The sequence below is a fragment of the Cavia porcellus genome, unplaced genomic scaffold, assembly GCF_034190915.1.
Source record: "Cavia porcellus strain 051 isolate PalLab524CR breed Dunkin Hartley unplaced genomic scaffold, mCavPor4.1 scaffold_9, whole genome shotgun sequence".
In the NCBI taxonomy this organism is placed as follows: domain Eukaryota; kingdom Metazoa; phylum Chordata; class Mammalia; order Rodentia; family Caviidae; genus Cavia; species Cavia porcellus.
In genome coordinates this window covers 64,830,693-64,843,548 of record NW_026947492.1, presented here as the reverse complement: position 1 = coordinate 64,843,548, position 12,856 = coordinate 64,830,693, and the positions used below count along the sequence as shown (strand labels likewise).

Sequence of the window (12,856 nt, the reverse complement as noted above, 5' to 3'; positions counted from 1 at the left end):
CTTCATTTTCAAAGAGAAATCATAATGCTAATTAAAGTTGATTTTGTGACACCACATATCAAAATACATACATTCTAAAATAAAATATATACAGAATGCAAATGGCCTGTGTTGTGTCTTCAGTCACAAACCTTTCCCACTCCTATATTCTTCCAGATATCCTAACTTTAGTTGCATCATCACTGGTGATAATAGTCTATTAATTTTTCCATTGTCTACTCATTCTGCATTTTATAAGTGAGTCCATTTCAGTTAGGTCCTGTTCTTTGTGTCCTGGAACACTTGGATGATCCATCTTCTTATCTGCTTTTTCTTCATGCTGTACACAATGGGATTTAGCACAGGAGGGAGCAGCAGATAGATATTCGCCTTGAGCATGTTCATTATTGGCGGCAGATGTTTCCCAAAACTGTGGATAATGGTGGCACCAATGAAAGGAACATAGAAGAGTAGCCCAGCACAAATGTGAGAGAAATGTGTTGAGAGTTCCGAGCCTTTCAGCTCTGGAGGCAATGCCCAGCACTGTCTTCAGGATGAATACATAAGAAAGAGAATCATCATGGCATCAAGTCCCAAAGTCAAGATGACAACAATGAGTCCATAGAGGCTGTTGACATGGGTGCTGGCACAGGTTAGCCTCATTATATCTTGGTGAGGACAATAGCAGTGAGATAAGACAATGGAGTAACAGAAGGGCAGCGGCTTTATGAGGAAGTGCACAGGGAAGACCACGCAGAATGCTCGAGTGAGGGCAGCTGTTCCAATCTTTGCAATAACACCTTGGGTGAGGATGGATGCATACTGTAGTGGGTCTCAGATACCCACAAATATGTCAAAGGCCATAGAAACTAGCACTCCGGAGTCCATTAATCCAAATACATGGATGAAGAACATCTGTGCAATACATGCATCAAAGAGAACTTCAGGGACCCTGAACCAGAAGATACTGAGCATTGAGGGCAATGTTGACATGGAGAGACTCACACTGGTCACAGCCAGGATACAAAGGAAGTAGTACATAGGCTCGTGGAGACTCTGATCTACCTTGATGACTGCTAGGATGGTAGCACTTCCCAGTAGAGTGAGTACACAGAGAAATCACAAAGGGAAGGCCATCCATGCGTTCTTGTCTGGCATCCCCGGGATACCTGTCAGAATGAAACCATGGTGATTGGCATGTGACACAGTCAAATTCATCATGACCTCTCACCATTGGGTAAGGCTGGACTCTTCCACTTAGCTCACAGTTCCTAAATTGAAAATATATTCTACATGAGATAAGTAAATTGAATTATGCTTATACATATATGACAAAAAAGGGAAGAATTAGGTGAAATATCAGTGTCTGGGTCATTGTCCTGTTACCTTGAATCTTTTTTTTTTTTTTTCCTTTTCTTCTTGCTAGACCAGGCGATGGCCTCCCTTTTCTTGGATTGAATTTGTTCACTTAAAGAAGGAAGACAGAGTAAACACCTGGTGTCTATACATTAGAAAATCTGAATATTTTCTACTTTTGTAATCCTTAAGATTTAGCTAATGGAATGGCCATGCCCAGGAAAACTTTGCAAAATCATACTATACAGAGTCATTGTGCTCTCATTGTTGGGGCCTGTCCCACACGTAGACTCCAAAATTCCAAACCAGTGCAAGGATATATGTTTTTTCTTTGTCCTAAGTATATATGTGGAAAAACTTCTGCAATTAATTACAGGAATTTATGTGAGGGCTTATTTAAATAAAACACACAAATTTTTCTACATAGTATTTGATATGTAGAGGGTATAAGAAAAAATGTAAGATTAATTTATTACCTGTATTAATCTGTATGATCCAACTCAGAACTTTGCTTCTGCACTTCTCTGAGATTACGGTGCAAGGTACTTATTAAGATGGTCACAAACCTCTAAGGATGTCTGGGACTATCAGGATTCTACAAATATTGTACAAATACTTGGGGCAGTATCGAACTGGGATGTTTGGTAGTGTTACCTGTTCACTTGGTCTCTTCCACAGTGATGTCCCTGAAAACTCCATCTTTCATTCATCTCTCAGTCTGTCTTTTAATGTATCTGAACAGTTTTCCCCATTTTTCATATAACTATTAGACATTTGTATGTGTTCATTTGGAAATGTCTTTTTATATTTATTGCATTTTATTTTTATTTTTAAAGAGATAGGAACAAAACAAAACTATGAACACAATATATGATTTCAAAGCAAGATGATAGGAAATTAACAATGGTCACTGTATTGCAAATTGTTATCTTCAAAATATTTGCTCAGATTACACATACAGGTATGTAAACCATATCAAACAGTACAGGCGCTCACAATTTCTTTCCATGAACTAATAGAATTAGTAGTACAATTACCTTAGCTATCGTGTGTGTGTGTGTGTGTGTGTGTGTGTGTGTGTGTGTGTGTGTGTATTTTATTCCTTTCCTTCTTTTCTCATTTTCCCCATTCTAATCTCTTTATCTTTCACAATATCTATTGCACCTTTTGGATCTTATTTACTCTTTCAGTTTTTTACATGAGGGAGATGAAATGATGTTTATACATGTGAGTCACATTTATCTCATTATGCCTTTTTGAATTGCATTTTTTTTTTTTTTTTGCTAGTGAGTTTCTGGAGTTCCTATGCATTGTAGTTATTCAACTTCTACTTAGATGTTTGCTAATAACTCTCCTATTCTCTCAGTTGTATCTTCATCTGAAAAACTGTTTAATTTTCTGTGGGGATGCATTTAAGTTTGATAAAATCCTCTTGTGTAGTTTATTTTCTCTCCTTGTGCGTTTGGTGTTTTGTGCAAAACTCCTTACCCATTTCAATGTCCTGAGTAATTTCATCTATGTTTTCTTTTAGTAGTTAATGATTTACATCTAAGTATTAAATACATTTGAAATAATATTTGTGACTGGTGAGAGTGAGGTATTTAATTCCATTCTTCTCCTTGTTGATACTCAATTTTCCCGGCACCTTTTTTTACTGTCTTTTTACTGAAGCATGTTCTTAGCACTTTCTTCAAAAATCAGTTACGTGCAGGTGTCTGTATGAATTTGCTGGTAGCCTCTCTGTTTCTTTCCACTGTTTTATATGTCAGTTTTTATGCCAAGGTTGTTAAGTAAATCTTTGTGGCTTGTTGTGAAGTCAGATGCCTGCTTCATACTTTTTGTAGAGAGGGCTTTGGCCGTGTGATGTTATTTTTGTGGTAATTCTGTACAAACATTATGATTTGCTGTTTTTATTCTTGTGATGAATGCCATTGTTATGTTGACAGGTACTTTACTGAACTTGTTTTGAGTACTATGAACATTTAAACAATATTGCAATATTGATTCTCTCAGTTTATGAACACAGAATACCTTTCAGTATTTTTGTGTATCCGTTAATTTTACTCATCATTGTTTTATAATTTTTATTATAGAGATCTTTTCCTCTTTGGTTAAATACTTCTTAGCTATTTTATTCTTTTGTAGCTACTGCACCTATAACTCCTTTTAAAATTTGTATTTTATGTTATGTGCTATTTCCATTTAGCAACCATATTGACTTTCTATGTTGATTACATATCCTAAAATTTTGCTAAATTTATTTATTAGTTCTAATAAATTTTTAGTGAAGTCTTTGGAATTTTTAAATTTTTTAGAAGTCTTTCATTGTTTTTTTTTTATTTTTGAAAAAAAATGCAACAAAACAAAACAGTGAGAAAAATATTGGATTTCAAAAACAAGACAGAAGGTAATTCTCAACAGCTGCTATATTGCATGTCATTATCCTCTAAACAGATGCTCAGAATACTGGCCCCAGTCCTGCAAAGTCAATCAATCAGTACAAGCATTAAATTTTTATACCTCAGTTGCTATCATTCCAGTCTGTGTTTCTTCAAATCAGCTGGTTGTCTTTGGGTGTGGATTGGGGTGGGATGATGGTTTCTTGTCTCTCAACTCCCAACTTGGCTGGCTTCTCAGACAGGCAGGCTGACTTCTTGGTTCTCTTTAAGGAGTAACATTTCTGTGTCTCACTGATCAATTCCCCTTCCTTTGCACTGAACAATGACAACTTAAAAGTTTGGCTGTACAACTCTTGGAGTCTTCTCCTGCATGTCTTCACAGGATCTTTCTATATACGGTGAAAGGACTTCTAAATGCTTTGGACTTGAGAGTAAGGTATTGGCATCTACTGTCACATAATTATGCAGGAGAGGCATCATGTCTCTGAGGTATTCAAAGGAATTCTGCTCAAAAGCTTCACATAAAATACACAGAAGCTGCCACAGTTGAGGGGAAATAGTGTGGCAGGTTAAACTGTACACCAGTTATAGAATTCAACTACATGTTTCTGTAAAACAAGATCAATAATCCATAGATAGATATTATCCAACTGCTGCATAATCTCTTTATGATCTTCTTCAACTGTTAAAATAGTATCAGTACTATGTAAAATTCCTATAGCCAGCACTGTTTTGCTTTCAACTTCTTCCTATTCCTATTCCTAGTCATATTCATATTCATATTCATATTCATCCTTCTGAAGGACTCAGCCAAGTATTGGGTCACGTGGACTGAAGTTGGTGCTACCTCCTGATTGTACTTGCGTATCATCTTCTGGATGACAGTAATGTCATTGTTTTCTGTCCCTGAAAATTTGCAACAGCTCCTGCATAACAGGGCTCACATGCAGCTTCATATATTCCTTAGCTTGTACCTGGTTACAAATTAATGACTGGAGAGTATGGGCAGCTTCAGCTCTGACAGGTGTCTCCTTGTCTTCATTCCATTGCATTTCTTAGGTTGAACTCATTATAAAACCTCAAAGAACTAAATGCATGAAGCACCCAGCAGGAACTAGCTCAAGGATATCCAGGTTAGACAGTAATAGGAGAAATACATGATTCTGTAGAAATAACTTAATTTGATCTTTGAATAAACTCTTGTTCAATAAAATCTCCACCAAGAGACTGATCAAATACAGGACCCTGTCTTTCTTCCTTGGGTCAAAGTTCAAGTCTGTGAGGATTTGATAATAGAAGGCCATCATTTTGGGAAACTCTTTCTTTCTTTCTTTCTTTCTTTCTTTCTTTCTTTCTTTCTTTCTTTTTCTTTTTCTCTTTCTTTCTTTCTTTCTTTCTTTCTTTCTTTCTTTCTTTCTTCTGCAGGAGTGTATAGAAGAGTATGGGCTGCTGTAATGAGAGAGGCATAATTTTCAAAAATACCAAATTTCATCCTTATATGTTCATACCAACCCTTTTGCCAGAGCTTCTTATCTTCATCTTTATAGTACATCACAGAAAAAAATCACGTCCTCAGAAATGTTCCGTATGTGTGGTTTCCTTTGCTTCTAGGTTACAGAATGCACAGCTCCTTGGTTGAGATAGTTGAATGCTTGTTGAAGAACATAGAACACTATGCATTTTTTCTGCCTATAATGATCTAAAATTTTCAGTAGCACTTGCTAAATTCTCATTGTGTAGGTTTTCAAAAAGATCTCAGAAGGGCTTCCATACCACTCGGAAAGACCAGCTACAATACACAGTGCCCACCTCTTACACCTCCACCACACCAGTTCTGGTCTGTCATCCTTGTCAATCTTCAGCGCCTCAGGGGGCACTGTCCAATCAATGATAGTTTCGAAGATCTCCATCCACAGGGTCATGGTTTGATTATTCACCAGTTGAAGAGGCAATGTGTACTGAATGAGTACATAGAAGATTTTCAGGATTTGTTTCTGTAGTAACACAGAGTAATGGGAGGAATCAAGAAGGAGCTGCATGCTCTGCTGCTGAATACATGGCAGAAATAACTTCGTCACTGAAATAAGAGACTCTCTTCTGCTTTCTTATATGCATAGGTCTTCAGCAGTTGATACAGACATAATAAACTGCCAGGCCAGCTTCCACTGTTCTGTGACTGTAAGTAATAGTCTATCTTATCGACCACTACTGGCCAGTGATCAGGAAAAATCATGTTTAATGATAACACAAAGACACATTGGTAACTGGATTCTCACTAAATCAGGAGGCCAAATGATCCCTTTCATAAAGTTACCATGTATCTGCTGGGGTCATTTCCATGAATGTTGATTGCAAAGATTCCTTCTCCCAGTGGAGGTTCTTGATCTTGCCAGTGCTTCAGGTGGACAGCGGCTGCTTGGTGTACTGGGAATTCCACATGGTCAGGGACTGTAATCCAAAGTGAATCAGGGGGCAACACCAATAATCTTGTAGGGTGGATTGAGCTCTTTGTCGGTGGTGAGGTGCAGCTTCGGGTTCATGGTGTCCTTCAGTGCCTAGATGATCCGGTTGGTTCCATCACCTTGGCGTGGGACTCTGCGACCCCCAGGCGAGTAGGCCAGACTGCAATTTAGTGGGATCCTCATGGCTTCCTCCGCTCTGCACCCTAAACAATCTCACTCTCCCCAGTCACACTTGCCACCTGCAACCACTTGCTTTTTGTAAGATCATATAATTTCCAAATACTTATAGTTTTCTCTGTTAAATGTCCTCAAGTTGAATGTCCTTAATTTGTTTCTCTTGCTTGATCTTTTCCAGCTAGGATTCCAATTCCTTATTGAATAAAAATGGTAAAGCTAGGCATTTTTATCTTGTTTTAGGTCATAATAAGAAAGTATTCAGTTTTTCTTTATTCAGTGTAATCTTTTGGCATTAGTATGCTGTGGTCTGTTCCTTCTATACCTCATATATCCAAAGTTTTTTTTTTTTCTTTTTATTATGAATGTGTATCAAAACTTATAAAATACATTTTATACATCTACCAAAACTTTTTCTATATTTGTTGAGATTATTTTATTTTTTTAATGTTTTTTAATGGTCTTTGGTCTTTTATGTGTTGTACAGCACTTACTGATTTGAATATCTTTTATCTCTGCAATGAATAGTTTTTTAAGGTACTTTTGTTCTTATTTTGCTGAGGACTTTTGCATTTATGTTTATCAGGGGTACTTTTATTTGGCATGTCTTTTCTGCTTTTGTTATTAAAGTAATTGTGACCTCGTAGAATATACATTTGAAAGAATGTTCCTCACTTCAAATTCTAGAACAATTTTAGAAGTGGTATTAGTTCTTCTTTAAATATTTGATGGACTTCAATGATGGAGCTCTCTTGCCCTGTACTTTTCTTCCAAGAGAGACATTTTATTGCTGATTCTATCTCATTATTTTTTATCGGTCTGTTCAGATTTTTATTTCATTATGACTCATGATTTGGCAATGTTTTTGTGTCTAGGAATTTTTTCATTTCTTCTAAATTATTAAGTTCCTTGAAATATGTTTATTCAAAGTAATCTTCAATGATCCTGGGCATTTCTGGGGTGTTAGTTGTAATACCTTCTTTGTATCTCTGAATTTTTTATGTCAGTATTAATTATTAACTTTCTTGTTGCTTAAGCTAGACAAGGTTTTATTAACTTTGCTTATATTTCAGAGAATAAATCTTTGTTTTTTATCTTCTGTATATTTTATTCTGTATGTTGCAACCTGAAGTTGGAGATATTCTCCTAAGTGAAAGAATTCAGACACAAAAGGACAAACATTGTATGATCCTACTTAGATGAAATATCTAGACAAGTAAATTCATAGAGATATTATGTAGATTAGTAATTATCAGAGGTGAAAGAAGCAAAATGAAAAGTTAATGATTAATAGTTATAAATTTCTCCTTGGAACAATGAAAATGTTTTAGATATAGGTACTGGTGATATTTGTGTAACATTATGAAATTAATATCATGGACTTGTACTTTTTAAATTGTTATATGGTAAAATTTAAATATGCTTTATACATTTTAGTAACTCATAACTAACATACCTCATGCCATTCAATTATATGTTTTAAGTGAGCGATTTATATAATATATGAATTGTATCTTAATAAAGCTGTTTAGGAAAAGATGCAAAAACTAAATAATGGTAATGCGTGTGCTTGATAGAAGACAAAGAGTAAAGATGCTTGGAACAGGTTCTGACAAGAAATATATGACAAGTATTTGTGAAGGTCTTTGAACAAGCATATCAGAACTTTCATATTACGTTTAAAATTAATTTTATTGGTAGATTTTTTATATACATAACAATCATATTTATCATAGAGAATTTGTACCTGTACACAATAAACCTTGATTCTTCTTTTTCACCCATTCTCCCTCCTCTCCTCCTTTCAACCCTTGTCCTCTTCCTTACTTACAAAGGCTGAACTTTCATATTAGACAGATACATTCCTTTCCAGACTTTCAAGTCTTTCCATGTACACCTATCAATCAAGGAGTTCTGATACAAGTATTACATAATGTGCTGAAACATCACATATTCTTTTGGTAAAATATATCACTTTTTGATATTTTTATGCAACAATTAAAAGTAAATTTAAGTATAAAAGTAGTCTATTCAAACACATAGATACATTAAATTGTAAATGCATAAACATGTGCATACATACAAGTATCACATTATGCATACACTTTTATCCATACTGATAACAAGCAATATATACGCCCAATTATGCATTAAAAACAACTTTATATTCACCAAAATAAATATTTGAGACATATGCACATCAAATACATAAGCATTCAAACAAAAATATATATGACTGCAGGAATACACTTTCTAAGATACAGAAATAACAGATGTTTACTATTGAAGAGAGAAATTCTTGCAAATATGCAATGATACATATGCATGTGCTCCTAGGAAAAGTCATATGGAAACAAAAGCCCATTTATATGCATATACGAAGTTATCACTTATATTATTATGTCTACAAATTCCAAAATGTGATGCTTATTATAGAACTATATAGTCATAGTTCGGTAAATATAGTCAATCTTTTTTCACCAACATACTTATGTAGACAATTAGCAACTCTTGCATCTTCAAATGATCATATATTCACCATATATTCAAACATCTTTTCACTATGCAGCACACAAACATATACATACACATACATACACATATACGTCATACGTGTATACATAGGAAATGTAAGAGATAAGAAATAATGCAAAAATGCCATAAACATTTTTTATGATTACATGGTCACATCATTAAAACTGCTAGATTGTTCTTAATTGTCTTCAAACATATGGTAAATACCTACAAAGACAATTAGATATTTCTTCAACTGAAATCTTGCTTTTTAAATTTGATCAAAATCAAAGGTGGGGAAATGCTTACAAAAAATTTATTCATTATTTGATTAGTTTCCTGTCATATGAAATAAAAATGACTGAGACCACTATAAGGATGGGGAATAGTATATTAAATTATAATAGAGATTTTATTCTAGTGTGAGAGAGACCTGAGCAGTCAACTGGAGAAGAAAATATAAAAAAAATTCTCTTGCAATTTATTTACACAACTGGTTCTCGTTATTATGCTGTTCATCAAAATTCAGGAGAATTTAACAGAAGAGCATTGAAGAGTGTGGGTCAGAAAATGTCTTTGGTTACACATTCATGTGGTCATACTAGAATGGCTTCCAGTATGGGTAATGTGTTGGAATTTATAGTATCAACTTCTAAGAATTGGTCAGTATCTACAGGTTGTGCCAGAAGCAATGCCTAAAATTGTATATTTATCTCCAAGCCAAGGATTTCTGTTTCTGTCCCGAGAGATGCCTATTTGTTTCCATACTAACACTAATTATACTAACACAGACATCTATGGTGCTAAGAAATTGGAGGCAGGCAGTACATGTCATAAATACATTATTAAGAAAGTGAACAAGCCAGGTATACTTTAAAGTATGGATATAATAAAATGCTTTCGTATGTTAAGAATTTTAAAAAACAGTAGTAACAACAAAAACAAGCACAGTGGCTGAGTTTGAGAAAACAGCAGTCACAGTATTTCTCATGTGTGTCTTCAATGGAAATGGCAGAATAATTTTACTTTGCTTTGAGTTACCTGAGGTGGAAGACCCTAGGAGATGGCAGGTTGTCACTGGAGCAAAGAAGGCAGAAAATCAACTCACATGCAGAGATGGGACTTGCTACCATGAGACTTTCAGTGCTCTCCAGTTCTACCATCCAGAGTGTTTGGGTATGAGTGTGGTTAGAACTGTACAATTCAGTTTGCACATGTTCCTTAGCAATCCATCAAAGTGTACTTCTAGTAAGTTTTCAGTTCGAAATTACTCTGTTTTATATTCTTTTATCTCTAGGTGGCTAATTTTTTTAACCTGATTCCAAATATTGTTTGCTGCTTTGCACCAGTTCCTGTATCTATCTTCTGTAATTTTCCATTTTAAGAAGCCAATTTAACTTTAATGGATCCATGCTATTCCCAAAATCTACTGTTCATGTTTTTTGTTTCAAAAATTCTCAAAGGTTCTACTATCCTCAGCAGTGGCAAGAAAAAAATAAGGAAGGAGTTACCGATTATAGAATAATAGCTCAAAAGGAAAGATGTTTTTAAACTGTTTAAAATGCCATTAAATAATAATTTAAAATACCGTTAACTCTAAAGTCTTCCCACAACTGTAAACAGCACTTTATAAATCTTTTTGGAATCCTTATCTGCATTCTTTTCCAAAGCTTTGTAATTTACTTTGATGTACAAAGTCCTCAGGAACCTCTTAAATTTTGGAAGAGAGCATTGACCCCTTTGACTCATCTATTCCTCCTTGTCAGTATTTTCAAGAAGTTGTGATCTGCCAGAAATGTTTATATCTAATTTTAAAGATTTTGTGCATGTCATCTTTTCAATAATCCATCATTGTCACAGATAGTCCATCTTGCCCTCAGGCTTTGGCAATGAATTAACCTTCTTGAGGTGTGGTTGCTACCTCAGTTACTCATTTCCCATACTATTAATAAGTTCTATCAATTGTAGTTAATTTTAAATGTGTTGAAGTAAAACACTGATCTCAACTGGTGTGTACAATAAAAGCATGTTAGTTAGAAATAATGTGAAACACAATATTTTAAGTGAAAATGAAAATTTTATAGTCTCATTGTTTCAAGAAGGTATTATTAACAGCTGAGTGCATTCACAAGTCTTTGTCTGTACATATGTACTCCGCTTTATAATGGTATTAAACTGTGTAAGCACTGGTTTAATCTTTTCCTTTTAATGTTTCATTCTGATCAGTTTCATATCTTCATGTACATCCATACTTCAGTGGCACATGAATGCTGTGCAGATGCACATGATATTCAACTGCACATTTCTTCAGTAGATATAATATTTGAATTGTTTTTATTATTTTATATAATTACTTTATGTATGCCTATTATACATGTTTTTACTTCACCAATCCTGATTATGTATAGAGAGTCTGAGATCTCCTTTATCTGTTGGAAGAAATGTATAAACATTTTAAATCATGTACCAAGTTATACTTCCAGAAATAACACAAAAATAATAGTATTCACCTTAATCTGTGGAAAAAATATTCAGTTAAAATATTTGCTTATTTTTATGAAAAACTATCATTTGTCCTGCAATCATGAACTTGCGTAACCAAGTCTGCATAAGCCATAACAGTTCTGCAATATCTTTCTTCTGGGTATAGTGAAAATATTTCTTCTTTTTTCTACAAAGTTGCTGATCTCCGTGATAGCTTTGGCAGATGTTAGGCAATGAGATGTAAAAGATTTTCATTATGTTTCCAGATTAATGGAGATTTTGGAGGTATAATGATGACAGGATCCTTGGCTCAGCTGTCTTTACCACAACATGCTCGCATAATTCTGTCCCTGATCTGCTTTGTCCTAACTCCATAGATGATGGGGTTGAGCATTGGAGGCACCAGTAGGTAGACATTAGCAAACATGATGTGTACCAGCTGGGGCACATGATGGCCAAAGCGATGGGTGAGGAAGGTAAAAAGGGCTGGGATATACAGGGCCAAGATAACACAGATATGAGAAGCGCATGTGCCAAAAGCCTTGAAGCGGGTTTCACCTGAGGGCAACTGTAGAACAGCTCTCAAATCATCACATAAGATACACTGATGGCAAGAATGTCAAAGCCACCCACAGAGAAGGCAACAAAGAGCCCATATGCACGGTTGACTCTGGTATCAGTACACAGCAATTTTAGCACAGCCATGTGCTCACAGTATGACTGGGGAATGATCCTGTTGGGGCAGAAGGGCATTCTGGAGATCATGAGGCAGAAGGGGCTCACCAACAACAGCCCTCTCAGCATCACAGCTACTCCTAATTTTATCACCACGGTTGTAGTCAGGATACTAGAGTGTCTCAGTGGAAAGCAGATGGCCACATAGCGGTCCAAGGCCATCGCCATGAGCACCCCAGACTCTACAGAAGCAAAGGCATGGATGAAGAACACCTGGGTGAGGCAAGAATGATATTCAATCTCATGAGCATGAGACCAGAGTATGGCCAGCATTTTAGGCTGGGTAGAGGAGGACAGGATCAGATCAGATGTAGCCAGCATGGCTAGAAAGAGGTACATGGGCTCGTGAAGGGTGTTTTCAACTTGGATTATATGTAGAATGGTGATATTGCCAACAACAGCCACTACATACATAAAACAGAACAAAAATGCTATCCAAAACTGGGAATTCTCCAGGCCTGGAATTCCTAGCAAAATGAAGGACACTGGATGAGTGGAGATGTTCCTTGATGAGAGCATATATAGATGCATATTATGTTCTCTGTTTCCAACATAAATTTTTCTCTGCAGATGATAACCAAAACAAGTTAGTCATTTTTATTTATAAATCTTTTGAATCTATGATTTACAAAATCTATTGATTTAATGACAAACCAAATTAAATGAATTCATTTTAAAAGATAAACATTTGCAACATAAAGGAACACTAATTATTTGTGACATTCAAAAGGATGTAGAGTATTGCAACTTCAA

The 12,856-nt window shown here is 35.3% G+C and overlaps 3 pseudogenes; all 3 read right to left on the bottom strand.

Moving 5' to 3' along the window:
• Positions 1 to 252: 252 nt before the first annotated feature.
• Positions 253 to 1,200, bottom strand: LOC106025103 (olfactory receptor 51H1-like; annotated as a pseudogene).
• A 2,822-nt stretch (positions 1,201 to 4,022) lies between these two features.
• Positions 4,023 to 6,379, bottom strand: LOC100725148 (importin-8-like; annotated as a pseudogene).
• A 5,299-nt stretch (positions 6,380 to 11,678) lies between these two features.
• LOC100724325 (olfactory receptor 52R1-like) lies at positions 11,679 to 12,622 on the bottom strand (annotated as a pseudogene).
• Positions 12,623 to 12,856: the final 234 nt, after the last annotated feature.